Source organism: Dromiciops gliroides, chromosome 2 (assembly GCF_019393635.1).
Source record: "Dromiciops gliroides isolate mDroGli1 chromosome 2, mDroGli1.pri, whole genome shotgun sequence".
Taxonomy (NCBI): domain Eukaryota; kingdom Metazoa; phylum Chordata; class Mammalia; order Microbiotheria; family Microbiotheriidae; genus Dromiciops; species Dromiciops gliroides.
This window is the reverse complement of record NC_057862.1, coordinates 83,589,750-83,612,582: the sequence shown is the minus strand read 5'-3', so window position 1 is coordinate 83,612,582 and position 22,833 is coordinate 83,589,750. Positions and strand designations below refer to the sequence as shown.

The following is a 22,833-nucleotide window of genomic DNA, read 5'->3' as shown; positions in this document are numbered from 1 at the left end:
GTTCAAGTCCTGACTTACTATTCATATAGCCATTGAAATATTAGTTTCTTGAGGGCAGGAAATCTTTTAACTTTTCTTTTTGTATCCACAGCATTTAGCATGTTGTCTGTAAGTATTTGTTGACTGAATGAACCTTTGACAAGATACTCACCTGGAAAATGGGGAGTTAGGAGATGTAACGTCTTATCCAAGGAACAGCAAGGAGGAGAGTGTCACTAGATCACAGAGTATGTGAAGGAGATATAGGGCAGGACTTCTTAAACTTTTTGCCACTTGCTACCTCCTTTTGCCAGAGAAATCTCTACACGACTCTAGGTATATATGTAAATGAAATAATTATACATAACCTTTTACTGTTGCCATATTTTTCATGACTCCCACATTCAGTTATGCAACCCCATATGGCGTCACAACCTACAATTTAAGAAGCTTTTATCTAGGGTCAACTTTTGGCTCCAACACTCACTAGCTGCTGGGCAAGTCATTACCCTCTCTGAGTATCTATTTCCTCCTTTGGAAATATTAATATTTGTACTGCATATCTCATAGGGTTGTTGTGAAGAGATGCTTAGTCAACCTTGCATCATATAAATATTAGTTTATTATTATTAAGGTGGTGGTTGAAGTTGCTTTCATGGTTGGAAGCACATCTTTATAGTCAGACAACTGGCTGAAACAAGCAGAAAATATCAGACCTCACTGAGCTTATTGTTTTGTTGACTACAAAGTAACATTTGATTTGGTAGGGCTATAAGGACTTTTTTCCCCAACAAGGTACCTCCTATGCATACATCAAAAGCATATAAGAAACTTGGAAGATATAATAGTACATGCAAATTTGTTCAAGTACCCTTAGCTTACTCATATCAAGCAGGGCATAACATAAGGGAGACATGCTTACCAAAATTGTTTGCCACCATCATGGAAGACCCCCAGTACAGAGTCCACATAAAAGAGGTTTTCCCTAGAGTTGATAACAAACTCCAGATGGTCCTGCTTGCAGATTAAATTGTGTTAGTTGCATCGAGCCCTGAAATATTGCAGACTCTTCTAAATTAGACCCTTAATCACCCAAATGTTCAGTCTAACTAGCCACACAGGAAAAACCAAGTGAAAGAAGAATGCCTATTGCAGGGATTATAATAAATCTCGGGCAGATGCTATGCTGGTTAATGAATTGGTCCCAGAATTGAATAAGAGGTGGAGAGTGGACCAGATTGCCTTTGGGAAATTTTGCATTGCTTTTATTGCCCCCAAGTTTCTCCTGAAACATAGGCCCATCTTGTTAACATCAATGTTTTTCTATTGATGTTGCATGACTGATGATCATGAAATGTCATAATCCTTAAAGATTTAATGTTGCAGATCTGAAACTGTGTTAAAATGGACAAAATGACTTTGACCTTGGACTCAGAAGCCCAGCTTCGAGGCAAATGCCCCAAAGTGGCTGAAGATAGAAGTGTCCCATATACATACATTAAAATATTCTTTTTAGTAGCGAAAAAAATTTTGGCAGGGGAAAGGTTTAACTGCTTGTGGTTTACAAATTCATGAAGAATATTACTATATAACAGTACACCAAACTACTACATGTGTCAGGTGGGGTTAGGCCATTTTCTTTCTCCATGGAAAGGAATTTCTAATTACAGGCCTGCTTGTCAAAGGGGAATATAAAGGTACCCAAAGTATGATGTAGATCAACTATAGCACAGCTATTCATTTCCTATACACACACACACACACAGAGACATGCACAGAATCAAAATGCTTAAAACACAAAAACACTCGAAAGCATACACTGACAAAGACTTAATTATGAAGCAATAATTTACAACTGCTACTTAAAACATCAGACCATGAGGCATTTGAAGAAGCTGCTGAATCATTGCTTTACCTTTGCTTCAGCACTGCACTGACAGCTGTCTTAAGGTAACTGTCATCTGACAAGCCTGACCAGACCTTGGTCTCTTCTCATCATCTTTAAGAAGTGATGTAATAGCTAGAAGGGCTTCCTCCCAAAGGACAGTAAGCTATGCCCATTTCTCATGATCACTATTTGGTCAGGAAAAGAAATACAAAGCAGAAATAGCATCCCAAAAGAGCAGGATCGAGCAGGACTAGGCAGAACATATCTTCAAAGGTACTATAACTGCTGGGGTGGGGGTGGTGGCACTGGGGACACTTCTCTGTCTCTTACTCACAGGAATTCCCAGCGAGTTATAGTATATGATCTAGAGGGAGGAAGAAAAGAGAGAACTAGAGGGAAGAGTCATTCCTTGTAAAGTGTACTGACTGGGAGGTTCTTCTTGTCTTGCTGACCAATCCTCTTTGATATATCATCTCTCCAGCAGCTATCATAAGAACTGAGTGCCAAATGCAGTCTTTTAGCATGTAGCAAGGACACCAAAGAAAAAAGCCAAGGCAAATGTGGCATTAGAAAGGACTCAACTTCAAAGACAACATATAAAGGTGAAAGATATCCAGCTCCAGGAATGTTCCAATGGATATATTTTAAACACAGCAATCAAGGGAAAGGATTTCCCCTCATTATACCCATTACAACTCTGCAATAAGACAATGCTTCTTAAACTGTGGGTTGTGATGCCACATAGGGTCACATAATTGAGTTTGGGGGTTGCAAAAAATTTGGCAGTAAATGTTTGATTTGTATACCTACTTTATATAGCTATGGTACCCAGGATCACGTGACAATTTCTTGGGCAAAAAAAGGTCTCAAGTGGAAAAAGTTTAAGAAGCCTTGATATTAGAAAACAACGAGGAATAATTCAAGGAAGCATGGGAAAACTTACATGGACTCGTGTAGAATGAAGCAAGAAGAATCAGCAAAACTGTACACAGTAACAATAACCATAACTGGAAAAAACAATAATAGCAAAACCAAAAACCAAGTGTTATAAAATTATAATTACCAAGGTCGGTTCTAATGTACTCACCTCCATTTTTTACAGAGGTGGAGGATGATGGTTGGTAAATTACATGTACTGTTAGACTCTATTTTGCTAAACTACTTTTTTCTCCTTTCTTTCCAGCAAGGTCATCTCCTGGCATCCAAGATGAGGTAACAAAGCTTCTGGCAGGTAAGGAAGGCTACAGAAGAGTAATTCCATCACTAAGGACCTAAGTTGGTTCTGGTGGGGTAGGGGGACTCTGGCTCCTTGAGGTCTTTTATTCTGAGCAGCTCCAAATTATTTGATTGTTTCTACCCCTTGGTTTTCAGGACTTTGACTGGGCCAACTTCATACAAAACATTTGGGAGAAAGAGAGCTTTTTCTTCTACTCAAGAGTCATCCTCATCTGTCTGTCTCTGCACAGCTTTGGGATTCATCCTGGAGACCATGAATCCTATAGGCTTCCTTTGGCTGGACCCCAGGGTGAATGGTCCCAGTGTAGCAAAATGAGATTCAACTTTTTGATCATCAGAATCCTTATCTTTGTGACTTAGCCCCTTTCTAAATCTTGGAAGAATCTGGAAGGAATGAGAAACCTGACAGAATGAGGGACAGATTTGAATCCTAACACTTTATTTTATAGTTGAAGAAACTGAGGCTTATAGGGAAAGGGATTTATTTGAAATCACAGAGTAACCTACTGTCAGCACCAATCGCTTTGCATAATAGGCACTAAGACTGACCACAAGTAATCAATGTGTCTAATAAATGACCCCATTGAAATCAGTGATAGAAATTTTGTTTTTGTTTTTTTCTCCTGAGAACTCTTTTCAATTCTGAAATGGAACTGAAATGTTGACTCAGAGAACTAACCGCTGAGGTCTTATTAAAAGTGTTAGGCAACATAAAATTATATCCCTGTGGGTCTATGCTAAATGCACCATTTAGAATTAGTCAATATATAGAACGCATGCAGAACGTATATCTTACCATATTTGCTCAAACTCTTCAAAAATATCTTCTGAAGAGAGGCCCAATGAATTACCCAGAGATTAGAGTTCCTCCAAAGAATGCCTCAGGAGACCATTTATTGGAAAACTAGATCACATGTCATTTCGCAGCCGACTAATAAGCTACACATTCAAACTGTTAAATTTTCCTTAAATGGAAGGTCTGACAGCTTTAGCTTGAGCTCTCCCAGGGCAATTTTTCACAACTATTGTGGGAGTCTAATGGAAAAGGATAAGGAAAAAACTCTAAAGAAAGGAGATTTTTCAAAACAGTTTTATGAAGCTTAAAACTTTCTTAATGTTGTACTGTGTAATAAATTTCTAGACTTGAGTTCATCGGGTTTGGAGCAGGAAAGGACCTTAGAAATCATTTAATTAAATCTCTTCATTTCCTAAAGAAGGAAAAATAGACCCAATTCTCTGGGAAGTAGCTTACCCAAGGTCACAAAGTTAGTAAATAGCAGTGTTAGTATTTAAACCCAGACCCTCTCACTTTAACTCCAGGCCAGGGATTGGTCTCTTCTCATCTTCTCTTAGAAGCGATGTAGAAGCTAAAAGGACTGCCTTCCTAAGGACAACCAGCTCAGAGTGAGAAACCCAGGATCTTCTGAACTCCTGAGGTATGTTTCCTAAAAAGTCCATCTATTATGATCACTAATTGGTCAGGGAAAGAAATACAAAGCAGAGATAGCCTGGAAGACCAGTCCCGAGCTGCACTAGGGAGTACACATGTTCAAAGCTGCTATTACTACTTATTCCACTTCAGCACAGAATTTCAGCATTGGAAAGGATCCCAGTATCATCCAGTCCAACTCATATCCACTAAAGAATTCCAAGTAAAAGTTGGATTGAGATTCAGCCTTTGCTTGAAGACCTCCAGTAAAGAGGAATGCATTACCTCCGAAGACCACCTATTCCACATTCATATAATTCTAATTGTTAGAAGGATTTCCTGCATTATATTCAACCCAAATTAGCCTTTTTACAACTTCTAACCATTGCTCCTAACCTTCTAGGGCTAAAGCAAGGCTAATCACTTTTTCAACACATAGTTTTTCAATCGCTTGAAGGAAGCAACTCTGTCCACTCTTCCTTTGCTCCTCCACAATTTTTTCTTCTCTAGAGTAAAGAGCTCTAGTTCCTTAACTTATTCTGGTCACCTTCTCTGACACCAAAATGAACATCTTTTCACAAAGAGCGTTGATGTCATAATGAACACAAATCAGAGGACCAGCATCTGAGTTGGAAGGGAGCTTAAAAGACACCCGGGATAAAAACCTGCTGCTTGCAGGAATATTCTCTCTAGTATATCTGACAAGTGGGCATCCAGCCTCTACTTCAAAACCAATCTTTGCTTCAATACAAAGAAACGAGGAATCCCATTCCATTGTTGTACATCTCTAATTGTTAGATGTTCCTTATATTAAACTGAAAACTGCTCCACTGTAACTTCAACCCATTGGTCATACTTTTATTCCAGAGAGCTACTTAGAACTAGTTTGATCACTAGTTCATATGACAAGCCTTCTAATATATAAAGACAAACATTATACTACTTGTAAGTCTTCTCTTTTTGGAGCGGAATATATTTGTTTGTTTGTTTATTTAGAATTTTCCCCACCTTACCCATAGAAACAAATTGTAACATCGATTTTTAAAACTTTGTGTTCCAAATTCTCATCCTTCCTCCCTATTGCCCCCTTAAGAACTCAAGCAATTCAATATAAGTTATACATGTGTAGTCATGCAAAACGTAGCAGACAATTTTTTTTAAAAAAGGAACTAACAGCAACAACAACAAAATAAACTTCCATTTGTATTCAGGTACCATTAATTCTTTCTCTGTAGATGGATTGCATTTCTCATAAGTCTTTCAGAGTTGTTTTGGATCATTGCATTGCTGAAAATAATTGTCATTCGCAGCACACATTATTGCTGTTATTTTGTATACAGTACATTTCACTTTGCATCAGCTCATGTAAATCTTTCCAGGTTTTTCTGATAGCATCCTGCTAATTTTTTTTTTATTGTAAACTACATTTTATAGTACTTATAAGGGAGATTTCTTTGCAAAACACCCATAAGGTTGATTATTGCAACAACAATAATAGCTACCTCATACATGACAAAGAATTTTCTTCACAATAGCCCAGCAAAGTGAGTACAACCTCCACCACCATTATCATCCTTATCTTACATTACTCTTTCTTCTGCTTCAATTTTTCCCCCAGTTACTGTGTTTCCCTCCATGCTATTTGCTCCCCATGATAATTACCCTCTTTTCTATCTACTTTTACTCTATCCCTCCTCAAAAGTGTTTTGCTTCTGACTGTCCCTCCCCCATTCTGCTCTCCCTTCCTTCATCCTTCCCTCCTTATCTGGTTCCCCTCCCACTTCCCTGGAGGGCAAGATATATTACTATACCCACTTGAGTGTGTATGGTATTCCCTCTTTGAATCAATTCTAATGACAGTAAGGCTCATTCACTCTCCTGCTCCTCCCCCATCTTCCCCTCCACTCTATAAGCTTTTTCTTGCTTCTTTTATGCAAGATACTTTGCCCCATTCCACCTCTCCCTTTCCCTTTCTCCCAGTGCAATCCTGAGCTGAATATATTTAGGATATGTTACTAAGTATGGTGGTTTCCAGACCTTTCACATTTTTTAAATTTTTTTCCCTCCTAATCTCATCCCACAATTTGTTAAGCCTGTCCCCAATTGATGGGCATCACCCCAATTTTGAATTCAACTTAAAAAAAAATCTCTTTTAGGATACCAACATAGTAATGGTATTGCTAGGTCAAAGAGTATGCATGGTTTTATAGCCCCTTGGCCATAGTTCCAAATTGCTCTACAGAATGTTTGAATCAGCTTACAACTTTACCAAGAATGTATTAATGTCTCATTTTCCCATTTCCAGCACAACATTTGTCATTTTCCTCTGTTGTCCTATTATCCAATCCAGCAGGTATGAGGTAGTACACAGAATTGTTTTGTCTTGAAACTTTCCAATAAATAGTGAGTCAAAGCATTTTTTCATATGGCTATAGGAGACTTTGATTATTTCTTCTGAAAACTTCATGTCTTTTGATCATGTATCAGTTGGGGAATGGCTCTCATCGTATTTATTTATTTGTTTTGTTTTTGTTTTACAGGGCAATGGGGATTAAGTGACTTGCTCAGGGTCACACAGCTAGTAAGGGTCAAGTATCTGAGACTGGATTTGAACTCAGGTCTTCCTGAATCCAGGGCCGGTGCTTTATCCACTGTGCCACCTTGCTGCCCAAAACTTATTTATTTGTTTTGGTTTTGATGGCTCTCATTTTAACAAATATTCTTTCACCAACCTTTCTACCCTCTTCTGGATTTGTTCCAATTTTTAATATTTTTCTTAAAATATTGCTTCCAGAATTAATCATAATAAGCTTGAGTGGTCTGATCAATGCATAGTACAGTGACCTATGACCTCTTTTCTGGATACATATGCCTATTCACAGAACCTACAAATGTATTAATAGAGATACTAACACCAGGTTCTACAGAAAGCAAACCTAATCCACAGGTCTTGGGGTTGAGAGGCAGCATGATTCAAGAGTCAGAGCAGATCATGGTTCAAACACTACTTCTTCTGCCTACTGGTTGTGTGATGATGGTCAAATCACTTTATGTCTCTTAGTGTCCTCAGTATCTGCATTAAAAATATGGAGATAATATCTGGTCTAACTGCTTCACCATGTCAGTGTGAGGTTTCCGATGAGATAATGGACATGAAAGTATTACATGTGTGAAATATGATTGCTAAAACAGGACTATGAAAACATTTTCTGAACATAAGTTATATTTCATTTGGATGAAGTCTCTGAGCCTATGATTTCTCTCAGGAGAGTAATTGTTGGATTCCCAGTGGTTCATTCTATTACTGATTCTTATTATATGTCCAAGGTAACATATTTATAAAGCAATTTACAGTTTATTTGCTACTCATATATGATTTAAATAGTTACTTCACTGTGTGCAGAATGTTTTAAGGAAATGATCCACATCTACTGTATCCCCCAACTGTAGTCCCTGAAGCCTCTAGTTTAACTTGGATCAAGACAATCTTAAGGTATTCATAGAAAGGAGGCTACTTTCTCTCTTTATTTCACTGTCCCCCCTGAAACTGCAGGAAAGTCTTTAAATATACTCATAGCATATTTAATATCTAGGTTTCTTCAAGAATAGGAAATATGTTCCCAATTCTGACACTCAGTGTGCAATATGTGTACTGGATATGGGAAAGCTTTTATTTCATCCTCCAAGAAAATGCACTAGACTTAAAGAACTAATGGGATCCCATGAACAGAGAAAAACTGTGAATACTCATAAAGCCCTAGATATACCCAAGGGTGTAAACACACTTTGAGTCTATTTTCTTTTGTATAACATGGGAGCAAGTGGCTCTTCTGACAAGAGTTCAAAGCCCTTAATCTTGGTCATCAGTCACAGTGGAAGCAGCCCCAGTCACTGGGGAACCAATCAGAGAAGCTCCTTGTTTTCTCTAAGCTAGTTACCAGTATGTGTGCCTACCTTCAATACACTCTTCAGATTCTTTCAGAGAAAAGGCCCAAAGCCTCTAATCTCAACCAAGTTTCTGGGTAACAGTGGGGTCTAATGATCAACCTCCCTTTATACCCTTATTTCATTTGAATACTACAACAACCCTGTGATATAGGTAATACATCATCACCTTTATTTTAAAGATGAGGAAATGGCCTGATGATAAATCAATGCTCTCTCTCTACCATATTGTAGAATAGTACTCGAAAATATTCACATAGCATCTTTTTTTTTTTTTTTTTAGTGAGGCAATTGGGGTTAAGTGACTTGCCCAGGGTCACAGAGCTAGTAAGTGTTAAGTGTCTGAGGCCGGATTTGAACTCAGGTACTCCTGACTCCAGGGCCAGTGCTCTATCCACTGCACCACCTAGCTGCCCCCACATACCATCTTTTTCAAAGAATCTTATTTAATCTGGATCAGGGTATACATCTATGAGGAGAACACCCATGTTAAAGGATTCCCATGTTATACTAATAGATACAGGAAGTCAATACATCTCTACAAACATTGCAATTAGATACAAACTCTTTGAGAACAGGGAGCATTTCAGGTTTATCTCTGCATACCCAGAACCTAGCACAGTGCTTCTGAAAGTCATTTACCAGCAGTCTAACCAATTCTATCCTATATCTTTTAAAAATGAAATGCAGTTCTATGTTTACTTCTAAGTTTATTGTTATTCTGCATGGTTACCATGGTGACAGAAAGAGGTACACTGGTATGTGTGTACATTCTCATATAAGACTATAGCCCTGCTATACAGCAGGCTCATATGAAACTATTTAGCCATTTACTTTTCTTTTCAGCTGTAGCAACATAGGATCATCACTAAATTAATAGAAATACCAATAAGTCAAAGTCTGTGGAGCAATCATGTCAGGCTTCCAGCAGTTACAGCCATTTTTGACAGTGACTTTGGTCAATGCTGTAAACACAGAAGCCAGCAGTGGAATAGACAATTAGGTACAGTCACATAAACAAAGCAGCAAACATCTGGATGGAAGTAGATTGATTTCCCTGAAAATTCAAGGAAATCTGGATCTGTTTTTAATCCATGTTTAAAATTATGTTGCAGTTTGTCATAGGAGCTTGCTTTGAAAGTGAAACATCTCCACTTATCTCCCACCCCCACCCAAGCCAAATTTTGGCCATGAAGTATATGCTCAGGAATGTAAATGGCACAATTCTTCTTTCCATTTACTTCATAGTTTTCATGAACAGCAATCTGTCTCAAAAGTGCCAGCTGTTAGGAATCTAGAGATCTCTACCTTCTACAAGAAGCCTTTCCTCATCTGCCATAATGCTAGTGTCTCCATTCTATTGATTATCTCAAATTTATCGTGTCCATAGCTTGTTTCTATAAAGTTGTCTTCATGCTGTCTCCTCCATTAGACTTCTTGTGAGCAAAAACAAGTCTTTTGACTTACTTTGTAGCTCCAAGTGCTTAACATATTTCCCAGCATGTGGTAGATGCTTAAGAAATGCTTATTGACTGACTGGAGAGATAATATGGAACATGTAGTGGGAAGAGCATTAAAGTGGAAATCAGGACACCTGGCTTTCCTTTTCAACTCTGTTATTGTTGTTCAGTTGTTTGAGTCATTTCTGACTCTTCACAATCCCATTTGGGTTTTTTTTGGCAGAGATGCTGGGGTGGTTTGCCATTTCCTTCTCCAGCTCATTTTATAGATGAGAAAACTGAGGCAAATCGGATCAAGTGACTTATCAAGGGTTACACATCTAGTAAATGCCCGAAGTCAAATTTGAACTCGAGTCTTCCTTACTCCAGGCCTGGAGTTCTATCTACTGCACCACCTAGTGGCTACATGTTAAATGTTTAAATCCTAAGGCTACACTGGAGGCATTTTTACTTGGTTTGTAAGAGTTGAATGTTAAAATTTCAATGTGAGGATTTATAACTTAGAAACTGACAAGCTGCAAATCAGGGCTTGCTTTGTTGTTTCCTTGACTGTCTAAACTTAAGAAAGTGATGGAGAAAATGTTAAAAATGGGGTGTAGGGGCAGCTAGATGGAGCAGTGGATAGAGCACTGGCCCTGGATTCAGGAGTACCTGAGTTCAAATCCATCCTCAGACACTTGACACTTACTAGCTGTGTGACCCTGGGCAAATCACTTAACCCCAATTGCCCCGCAAAAAAAAAAAAATGGGGAGTAAACTTAAAAATGGGTATAGCAAAACAAAAAGCTAAAACAAAAAAACAAACAAACAAAAATGGATCTACCATACATTCCCCTCCCTGCCTCTCTCAGCTGGTTATTAAACATTTAGCAGCACACCACTGGATGTTCTCATCTCTGGACCTCAGTTTCATCATCTATAAAATGAAGGGATTGGACCTCTTTATCATGGATTCCTTTGGCTTTTTGATGAAACCTCTGCTTTCCTTCTCAGAGTAATGTTTTTAAATGCACAAAATGCATAGCATTATAATGAAAATTGATATACATTCCTCAGAATATATTTTAAAAATCCTCCAGGACCCCAGATTGAGAATCCTGCATTAGATGACCTCAATGTGAATAGCAACCCAAGGTTATAGAAGAAAACAGGGACAACCCTTGGCAAAAATGTAGAGTTGGATTTGGATTTCCTCTCTTTTTCTTAGTACATCCCTCACTGCCATATACCAGTGCTATGATGTGCCTTTTACCCTGGACTTCCTACCTCTACCTCTTTATTTAATGCATCTTTTTATCTAGGAAGATACATTCAATGCCTCCCTTTGCCTATAAGATAACATAAAAAATCATTACTTCATCATTTGGAGTACTGCTCAGTCTGTCTGCAGCTTACTTTTCCAATTTTGTACCACATCACTTCGCTCTATGAGCCTTACTTTCTGACCAAACTGAGTGACTGTTTCCTTATCTCAACCTCTCCTTCCATGACTGTGCATTTGTAAATACTCTTCTCAAGGCCTAGAATGACTCCTTTCACTTCACCTTTTAAACCCTTTCTCTTCCTTTAAGATGCTACTTAAATGGCATCTACCCCACCCCACAACCCATCCTCTATTACCAGATGAAAGGGTTCTCTCCTTCCTCAATCTTTCATAGTATTTTGGATCCTTTCTCTTTTTTAACTTCTATCACACTCTACTTTTTATCATTCAATTAAAAAAGATAGAAATAGGGATTTGATCTATGATTTCATTACCACAAGGAACTCCCAAATGAGAGAGCGCCCTCTAACACTGGAGGTCAGCACCTTCTTTTCAACTTGCAGCCCTTGAGAAATGCCCTTAGAGGCCAAATAACCTGCTGAGGGTCACACAGCCAGCGTGTGCCAGAGGCTACACTAGAGCTAAGGTCTTCTTTATTTGGTGGCCAGATCTCTATCCCTTATATCATGGCTACCTCTACTCAATTAAAAAACAAGTTTATCATACTTCTCTGTGACTATTCTGTATCTCCTAAGTTGACTGTAATTCCTTTGAGTGATTATTAAAGGCTTCTTCTTTGTACCTCTAGTTCCTGGCACATAGTAGGTACTTAGTAAACATTTACTGACATGAATTACATTGTTTTCTACTATCTGGAATGTTGGAAAGAATCAGATAAGTTCATTTGTGCTAATGCATTACAGGAAATGAGGTATATAATTGAACTAAATATTCCCAAGAATTTGCTCCTGAGTATATTTGGGGTCAATATCAATCAGTCATTCAATAAACATTTATTAAACACCTACTAGGACAGGTAAGTGATACAATGAATAGAGTGCCAGGTCTGGAATCAGGAAGACATGAGTTCAAATTTGACCTTAGATACTTACTAGCTGTATGACCCTAGACAAATCACTTAACCCTGTTTGCCTCAGTTTCTTCATCTGTAAGATGAGCTGGAGAAAGAAATGGGAAACCACTTCAGTATCTTTGCCACGAAAACCCCAAATGGGGTCATGAAGAGTTGGTCACAGCTTAAATGACTGAACAACAATAAAGCATCCATTATATGCCAAGAAATATGCTAAGCATTAAGAATTCAAGTCTAAAGAATAAAATAATCCTGATTAAGAGAGTATTCTAAAACTATATTCACTGGGGAGGAATATGCAATGTACACAAGCATGTCAATAGGATCATAGATTTAGAATTAAAGGAAACTTTAGAGGTAATTTAGTTGAATATTTTTATTTTACACAGGAAGACACTGAAACCCATGGACATTAAGTGACCTAGTCTAAGGCCATAGAAGTAGAACATAGCAGAGTCGGGATTTGGATCCTGGTCTTTGTACTCCAAAGACATCATTTTTTCCCACTACCTCTAAGAATATAAGGAAATCTGGAGAGGATTTGAAGAGAACACTCTGGCTGGGTAGAGCAGGGGAGGCTTTGTGAAAAAGGTGGTACTCGAGCTGAGCCTTGAAATGAGATAAAGATTCTGAGAGGTGAAGTTGAGAAGGGAACAAATCCAGATATGTTGTGAATCTCATGCAAATGTACAAGAATTCATGGGAGAGTGGGAGGGAGATCTCATGTTGAATTTTGGAGACAACCACTGATCCAATTTGGCTCTACATAGCTACCAAAATGATTTCCATTTTAAAGCCCATGTCAGAAAATATTATATTTCTTGCACAATAAATTCTCTTAGCTCCCTGTTATCTCAAGGTTCAAATAAAAATTCTTCCATTTGGTACTTAAAGTCCTCACAGCCTGGCTCAAACCAAACTTTTCAATACTCCATGCATTCTATGATCCAGCCCAACTAGCTTTCCTACAATCTTCCCACAAGACTGACAAGCTCATTTCCATGCTTTTGCTCAGGCTCTCCCCCATGCCTGGAATGGACTTCCTTCTTATCTTTGCCTCTTTGTGTCTCTATCTTTCTTCAAAGTTAATCTCAAATACTACCTTCTATAGATGATGTCTTGACTTGTGTGTAAATTGGATTTAAGTGAGGCAGTTGCACAAAGTTATCTGACTCATTCTCCCAGAGTCATCAAATTCCAATGGCAAGATAAAAGTCAAGATGATTGGTGATGGACTGGGATTCAGTGTCTGACCAAAATCTAAGCACTCTGTGGCACCTACATTAGTTGCCTTCAATGCTGGTGGAATAAATCCCTCATCTGCCCATTCTTTGAGGGAAGTGCTCACATGCTTGGGATAAATATCTCCATAAGTCACTTATAGTTTGGAGGCCTGTTGATTATCCTCAACCTGGTTTAGTCAATATGCTAAGACATTTTTTACTGGGTTGTGACTGTTGTGCATGCTACATGCTTCCCACCCAAAAGTGACTTACATTTGTTTTCTATGTATTTTCAGCCCTATATAAATGTCAGCTAATGGTTATGATACACAATTATGGGGCTCGTATTTTTTTTAATGTCAGAATGTTTACTCACTGTGACATATATACCTTTAGAGTTAGAAACTATCAGAGGTCTTCTAATCCAATATCCTCATGTTATAGTTGAGTAAACAGAGGCTCTGATTGTAAACCTGGTATTACTTCCAGTCTATCATGTAGCCTGGAAAGCCTGTCTTCAGTGAAGGCTCAAAATCTCTAGTAGACAGTGAAAACACAAGGGGGTGCAATTTCCAAACTTACCTGGAGTCTACAGATACTTTATCTCCCTTTGACCTATCTTCCTTAGATCTGGACATTCAGGTCCTATGACTTTGCATCTGGTTCTCTGTCCTTGAATCTACAAGAATGGAGTATTTTAGTCAACACTGACAATTTTCTCAGTCAAAAGTAGTATTTCCCTTTTAGATAAATTAGCACCATGATTTGTATGCAGGTGAAGCTACCTGCCATCTTTGGCAAGGAGTTAAAGATTCTTTTACCTGTACTACATAGTGCTCATCAGGTCAAAACTGAATTCAATTCAAGCATTAGTTAAGTGCCTGTGTTCTGGGCACTTTGCTAAATGTTAGGAACATTGTGTGAAAAAAGACACTCTGCCTTCAAGGATCTACATTCTACTGGAAAGTATATGACTGACTTCGATGCTCTTCTACAGAGATCTTAAGTATTGATTCAAGGTATTTTTGCCTTATAGATCCACAGTGAATCCTGGTAACTCATGAAGGCCATTTACTAAGGTGTAGATAGGGTCGTGAAAATACCCACATCTAAAGAAGTCAAAATATGTTCATAGTACAGTATTGAGAGAAGCTGAGCAACAGCTTTTTAAACTGCTTATTTACCATGATTCACCATTCCCCCTATGGTTTGTGTCAGATTTTGTTAACTTTGGATTACTCATGCCTTTCATTTAGAGACTGGAACCAGTGATCAGGGCACATCTTTTAGCTATTGTCAACTGTGCCCAACCCAAGAACCTTTCAGTCAGCCAATACAACTCCTTCATGGACAAACTCCATCCCTCCTCCCTACAACCCCTCATCCCCAGAGGAAGACAGGTGCTAAAAGGATCTGTTTGAGGTTAGGGCTGATCAGGCTCAGATTCCTCAAAAGAAGTCCCATTGCAATTATCTGTTCTTGCCCACAAGCTAATTAAAAGTGACCCTTCTCAGCTGGGGGGGGTGTCTTTTTTCTTTACTTACTATATTAAATTGGTAAGCTTCATTTTTTATCATGTCATGTGAAAACTAAATCAAATTAAGTCATTCTCTAAAATAATAGTATGAATCATTAACATAATTAACATCTTTTAAAAGTTTACTCTTTATTAGTATAATGCAGTCAGCATTTGCTGAAATCAATTAACAGCCTCACTAACATTCTCTGAGAATGAGATTCATTTAGATACGTGTTATTCTTTTTTCATCCAGTATAATAAATCTAGAAGCAAATATTCTGATTGGGAGAGATTCAATTCAATTTAATTTAATAAACATTTATTAAATATTTGTAGAATTAGTAAATAATATTTAGTAATATTATTATTGCCTACTATGTTATAGGTACTGTGTAAATACTGGGGTTATAAATAAGAAAAAAAACAGACTTCAAGGAGTTTGCAATCTAATTTGTGAAGACAACACAAAAAGAAGCCGGATTCATTCATGATTCTCTTTTACATTCTACAGGGAATTATTTAAACTAGAATACTTTAGGAATAAATTTCTTTACAGGTCCTTAGCAACAATTCACAAATCAGAATGCCATAATGGAGAGAGTAAACTGGAACTGGAATCAGAAGACCTGGGCTTAAGTCCCACAATCTTCTCATTTACTTATGGTGTGACCTTGGATAAGTTACTTGACTTCTCAGAGCCTCAGTCTCTTCATCTATTAAAAATAATGTTTGCACTAGGGATAGAGTTGTTAAGAGGATTAAATGAGAGAGTTGGTGGAAAGTGTTTTATGACTATAAAGTGCTACAAAGTGGTAAGAGAATGTAAGCCTTTATGTAACCTGTAAAACATATAATTGTCAAATCTCTGATGGCATGAAACAAAGAATAATGAGCCAAAAGGAGTGAGTGAATGCAGTAGCAGATGAAATTTTTGTAGAGCCATTCAACTTCAGACAATATACACATAATAAACAAATGAAATCAAGATTAGATCGTAAGCTCCTTGAGGTCAGGGACTGCGTTTTGACTCTTTTTATATCCCAAATACTTAGTACATTGGCTGGCACTTAATAGGTGCTTAATAATTACTTATTTAATGACTAAGACAAAAAATTCCATGGAGCCTGGGCATGGGGGATGGGACACCACATAAGTTTTTCCAAGAGTTGTTTGTTCCTTGACTCCTCTTCTAAATTACATTTTAATCATTTCACTGGAATATTCTACAAAAGCTATAAAGTCTAATATGATGGTGGGAGGTTTGAATAATCCCAGAAAAAAAATGCTAAATCCTATGTCACACAAATAACTTTTATGTTTATGCCTATTCATTGCATGCCAGGATGACTTAAAGTTTTCCATCTTCAAACCTCTGGAATTGCTTTTGCCCCTGCCTGGAATGTGATCTTCTCTCTCCTCTACTTATCAAAACCCTGTCCAGCCTTCAAAATAGAGCTGACACGCCACCTTCCTTGGGAAGCTGGCTCTGATTACCTTTACCAGATGTGATTTCTTCCTCCTCTGATCTCTTCTCATTCCTACTCATTTAGCACTTTTAGGATCCCTTATGTTGTTAGTGTCTGTGTGCATAGGTCTTCTCCCCATTAAGTTTTGAGCTCTTTGGGAATAAGGACTGCACCTTATAGGAAGGAAGGAAAGGAAGAAACAAGGATTTATTAAATGCCTTCTATATTGCATTTTGCTAAGTATGTTACTGATATTATCTCATTTGACCCTCACAACAACCCTGGGAGGTAGATGCGATTATTATCCCCATTTTCCAGATGAAGAAACAGAAGTTAAGTGTTCTATGTGGGGGAGGGGGGAGGGAAGGGAAGAAGCTAAATTCTTATGGAAACAAATGTTGAAAACTATCTTTACATGTAACTGGAAAATTAGAAAATACTTTTACGATAAAAAAAACAAATAAAATAAAATAAAAAAGGAGTTAAGTATTTTCCCTTGAGTCATATAGCTAGCAATTGTCTGAGGCTGGGTTTGAATTCAGGTCTTCTGCACCCAGGCCCACCACTCTATCCACTGTACCCCCCCATATGTTTGCTTAGTTCTTGGTCTCTTCCCACAACACCAGGTCTTGTACTTTGCAGATATTTGGTGTTTGATAAATATTTTTGACTAAAGAATAGGAGTGATATTTTCAACCCTAGGTCCTTGGGGTTTAGCTCTTCCAGATGAACTTTCTTCTTCTTCCTTTTTTTTGTTGTTACTCATGGAACATAAATGTTCTTTCCTACAATTTGAAATTTCTATCTGCTGAATCACTGACCCTCCTACTGTCTTTTCTGACCAAATCTGAGATTGTTTGTCCTATCTACAGGTCCAGTGAAGTAGTGAATATACTTGACATTGTGAGCAAAGGGGAGGTGGGAGTGAGGAGAAAGTTGTTTTAATCTGGTTTGGGGCCTGACTCATCTAGATAATTATCTCTCATGTTGTATAGTCAAATACAGTTACTTATATGTGATAAGGTCTATGAATAACAGTACCATTTGTAAATCCCTGTTTCTTCTCCATTATTATCTTTAGGTAAAAGATAAATGGGAGAAGTTTCTTGACTTTATAGAGTAGTTACCTTGGCTTGGGATTCTTGAATGCATCTTCCTATAGAAGGGGTAGACAGGATCACTGACAGTTGGAAGCACTTGTTGGAAGTACTAAAGACAGCTCCTAATTAAGTCCATTGATAAGGGATGCCCCCAAGATGAATTTTCCTGCTTGCACTCACAGCAGGATGAGCTCATTAAGGAGGGACCACTTTTGTTTATGAATGAGAATTTCCCTTGAGGACTAGGTTCATTTGCCTTTTCTACTTCCTCACACAAAGATCCTAAGAGATAAGCAGGTAGTGTGGTCTCATTGTTCCCAAGAGCAACAGAAGCACATGGTTTTGCTTCAGTCCAAGAAAGGAGTCCCTGTGTCTAGATCTCTAACTGCCCTCTGGCTTTCTTTTTCCCTTTTCTCAGAGACATGAAAATGAATTTTCTTAGTCCAAGAGACAGAAAAAAAGAGCTGGGATTATACCTGGCTCTGTTAATAATGGTAGATATGGTCAAGGTTTAATAGGAAAGCAGCCCTGAGTGGGTTTTTTTTTTCTGAGAGAGCTCAAACCCTCACAATAACCATGTCTGAATGTGGGGGGTCTCATAGATCCCATGAGTTCAGCTCCTTCAAAAGGTTATAGGTATCCCAGAGCAGTAGTATTACTGTGGAGGGCTTTAGAACCTTGGGGAAAAAGAAGACTCAACAGTAAGGGAGAAGTGTGTTGATTACTTATGGGTTATTATGAGTCCCCCTATATGTCATTTGTATGTGCATAGGGAGTCTCATGAGTCTTTTACATTTTATGCATCATCTGTGAAGTGTGTGTGTGTGGGGGGGGGGGTTTGTCTTTGCCCCAGTATTTGACTTGTTACTTCAAGTATTTGATGGTATCTATAGGGTCTTCTTGCCTTTATATGTGGAGATCTAGGGATGAATTATATTTGGACTTTCCCATAGTAAGCTCCAGGGGGGAGGGTTAAAGAACCAAATAATTATTTATACGTTTTTCAACCATGCTCCTATGTTTAAGTCTAATTCCAGTAGACCTGGAGTTCGGGGATCTGAGCCCGAAGTTTCATATATTTTTATAATGATTGTTACTACTTCTAATACTAAAAGAGTTTGCCTCTATAATGTACGTTATAGAGTACAGAACATTTTCACTATTTCAACATTACTATATGTAAACTAATTTTAGATCTCTGTTTTTATGCAGAAGATTCATCATTCTAACCTCCAAAGTCATCAAGTTAAAAGTTGGCTGATAACCATCAAACCTTCTCATAAATGTGTTTTGCCAACAGTTCTATGTGTATTCCACATAACACATATGAAACTGTACTGTCTTCCTCTGAGGTCATAATCAATGGTCTGGTCAGTGTCTTTGTCTAAAGATGACATAGAGTCAGAGAGCTCAGGCTTCTGCACACCAGGAGGAAATCAGTGGTTAAAAAAGAAAGTGCTATGAATCCCTTTACCTCTGCTCCAGGGCCTCAGTAGGGAGGTTTCTCTTTAGTTGACAAGAGAAAACAAAGAATAGCACAGTTAGTTAGTAAGTTTAGTAGTACTTCCTTTCTCCCCAAGCTAACTCAGCAGCTGCCATTAATCTCTCTCACTTACAGAGACAAACTCTGTCAAATTGTAATCTTGATGTTTGTCCTTCATTCTTGAATTTATGCCACACCATAAGAACATCTCTGTTTTCTCATAAAGCATAAGTGAGGAGAAATAGGAGAGACTAGAACACAAGTTTAAGTCATTCCCTTCTGAATGAAAAATCATTATGGTACCAATCATTATACCAGGCATTGATCTAAGTTTAAGATATGGTCTCAGAAGCCCATGTTTTTGAAAAATCCGTCTTACCTCATAATTTTCTGAACCATTATATCCAACTCTGCTAATAATGGTGGGTAGACTAAAATATCTTATATTTCAATCACAAAAGTAAAAAAAAAAAACCAACAACTCTCAAGTGACTTCAGGCAAATCATTTCCCTTCCAAGGGTCTCAGATTTTTTATTTGCAAAATCAGGAGGTGGGCCAATCATGATAGTGATGACCATAGAATTCTCAGAGCTGCAATGAACTTTGTTCAAGTCTTTCATTTTATAACCAATGAAACTGGGGATCAGAGAAAGTGGCTTCACCAAGGTCATACAAATAGGGAAAGAGCCAAGACAATTCCAGTCAATTGTTCAGTATGTCACACCATGGCATACTGATTCAAGACCACTGAGGCCAACATTTACATGTGTTTCATAGATCCGATAAGAGTTTTGTCTGTATTTATTTGCAAAAAATCTTTGTGCGATTAATTCTACCAACACAATCGTTGATGTAAAGATCTGATTGGTCGCAGATTCAATAATGCAGTTGTATAGTCAAACATGAACCATTGGTTTATCATGGTGGTGAATGATGCAGGCAGGCTTAAGATCCAAGTGGAATACAAAGGTGAGTCCAAAGTCTCTATCTAGAAGAAGGATCTTCTGTGGTCTTGACCAAAATGAAAGACATTGCTGAAACTTAACTTGAATCCACCCTATCACAAATGCTATAGTCACAATACCAGCCTCCTTGAATGATTCCCAGTGTCAGGTCATCAAAGATGCTGGAGCCATAATTCATCTCAATGTGCTCCAAATCATCAATGAACCAACTGCTGCTACTATTGCTAATAGTTTGGCCAAACTGGTTGGTGCCAAGAGAAATGTGTTGACTTTTGACTTTGGGGATGGCACTTGAGATGTCTCCATTCTTACCAATGAAGGTGGCATCTTTGAAATCAAGTCCACAGCTAGGGACATTTGGATAAGACTTTGACAGCCACATCATCACCATTTCATTGCTGAGTTCAAGCAAAACCATGAGAAGGACATCCATGAAAACAAAAGATCTATCTACCATCTGCACACTACTTGTGAATGTGCAAAGCATATCTTCTCTTCCAGTACACAGGCCAGAATTGAGATAGACTCTCTTATATGAAAGAATTGAATTTTAAACTTCTATCACCCATGCCTATTTTGAAGAGCTGAATATTGACCTCTTCTTTGGAACACTGGATCCTTGGAAAAGGCCTTAAGATATGGCAAGCTAGATAAATCGCAGAGTCATGATACCATTGCAAATGACTAGTGAACTGCACCTTTCATTGAATAGAAAAAATGGAATGGATTGTGTTTGGGAAAATGCAAATATTGTTTAAGGATCCCATGCTTATCCTTGAAAAAAAGAGCTCTTTTAAATGCTAATATTCTTTGAGTGATGTTTTATGACTTTTTTATGAATCATGAAAACCTATAATCTCTCAAAATTGAATCAAGGATAACCCAAAGAATATTGAGTAAAGTAATTGTTCAACACATTCAACACACAAAGAATTACACAGATGGAGTAGTTTAAAGGTAGTAAAAATGTGATTGATGGGTGGTTCCACTTGGATCCCCCAAATTCAGAAACTTCTCCAAGATTTCTTCAGTGGAAAGGAGCTCCACAAAAAGATCAATCCTAATGAGGCTGTTGTCCATGATGCAGTTTCCCAGGCTGCCATCTTGTTTAGAGACAAATCTGATAATATGCAGGATTTTCTGCTGTTGCACATCACTCCTCTTTCCCTTGGTATTGAAACTGCTAGTGGAGTTATGACAGTTCTGATCAAATGCAATGCCACCATCCCCACCAAGCAGATACAGACCTTTACCACCTACTCAACCAACTAGTCTGGTGTGCTTATTCAGGTTTTGAAGGTGAGAGAGCAAAGACAAAGGAAAACAACCAGATTGGCAAGTTTGACCTCTCAACAATTCCCTTGCCCCAGGGGTGTTCCTCAGATTGAAGTAGCATTTGACATTGATGTAAATGGTATCCTCAGTGTTTCTTCTGTGGATAAGAGCACAGTCAAGGAGAATAAGATCACCACCAATGACAAAGGTTATCTGAACAAAAAAGACATAGCGCATATCATGTAAAGAGGCTGTGAAGTACAAAGTTGAAGAGAGAAAACAGAGACATAAGGTATATTCCAAGAATTCTCTTGAATCTTATGCTTCAATGTGAAGGCTACTGTATAGGATGAGAAAATCCAAGGCAAAATTGCTGATAAAGCCAAACAGAAGATCGTTGACAAATGTAATGAAATTATCAACTGGCTGGATAAGAACCAGAGTGCTAAGAAGAAAGAATTTGAGCATCAGCAGAAAAAACTGGAGATGCTTCTCTTCTCTTCCAGATAATATCTAGACAAAGTCTTCAACCCCATCATTCCTAAACTGTACTAGAGTGCAGTGTCATGCAAGGAGGCATGGCTAGGGGTTTCCAGGGTGTGGAGCAGCCACATCTGGAGGTGCTTATTCCAGACCCACTATTGAAGAGGTCGACTAAACACACCAGAAAAGCATTCCACACAGCTTTCCAAAAATTGAAAGACTTTTCAGCCAAGACAGTAGCAGTTTAAAAGTAACATTTAAGGGGCAGCTAGGTGGCACAGTGGATAAAGTGCAGGCCCTGGATTCAGGAGGACCTGAGTTCAAATCTAGCCTCAGACACTTGACACTTACTAGCTGTGTGACCCTGGGCAAGTCACTTAACCCTCATTGCCCCACAAAAATAAACAAAACCAAAACAAACAAAAAAAGTAACATTTAAGTTAATGTGTAAACCAGGGCATTCTGGATACTTGAATGTGTGCAGAGGGAGAGAAGTGAACAACATTTCACTTTATCAGTACTGTAAAAAAGTTGAAATGGAAAATAAAATTTATTTAAAGTTAATACCATAAAAAGAACTTACAGTTACCTATAAAATTGCAGTGCCCTTCAGCATCTACATTATAGAGAAGGTTCCAAAATAAGAACGTTTAGTACCAATATATGCTTTTCTTTCTAATTTACCATCAGAGAGTGAGCTGGACACTTGAGACACATCAGATTCTGAATCAGTAAAAGCAATCACAGCTTCATGCCATTGGAGACATAAGAATTAGAAATTTATCACCATCTCAAAATGAAATCCAGCACGTTAAATAGAAATCTTCATTGTCAAGCAGAATACTCTAAATTAATTTGGAAAAATACTTACCCTCTGCTTACACACAGATAACTTGGAAATGGTTTGAAATGTTCTCACATCCTTATTATCAGCACAACACCAAGGATGTCTGAGCCAACTCTGTTAGCTAATCTTGTAAGAAAAATCATCAGTTCTTAAAAATAGTTATTAAAATCAAGAAGA

General features: G+C 38.0%; 1 pseudogene; it reads left to right on the top strand.

Moving 5' to 3' along the window:
- Positions 1-1,392: 1,392 nt before the first annotated feature.
- Positions 1,393-21,836, top strand: LOC122738318 (annotated as a pseudogene).
- Positions 21,837-22,833: the final 997 nt, after the last annotated feature.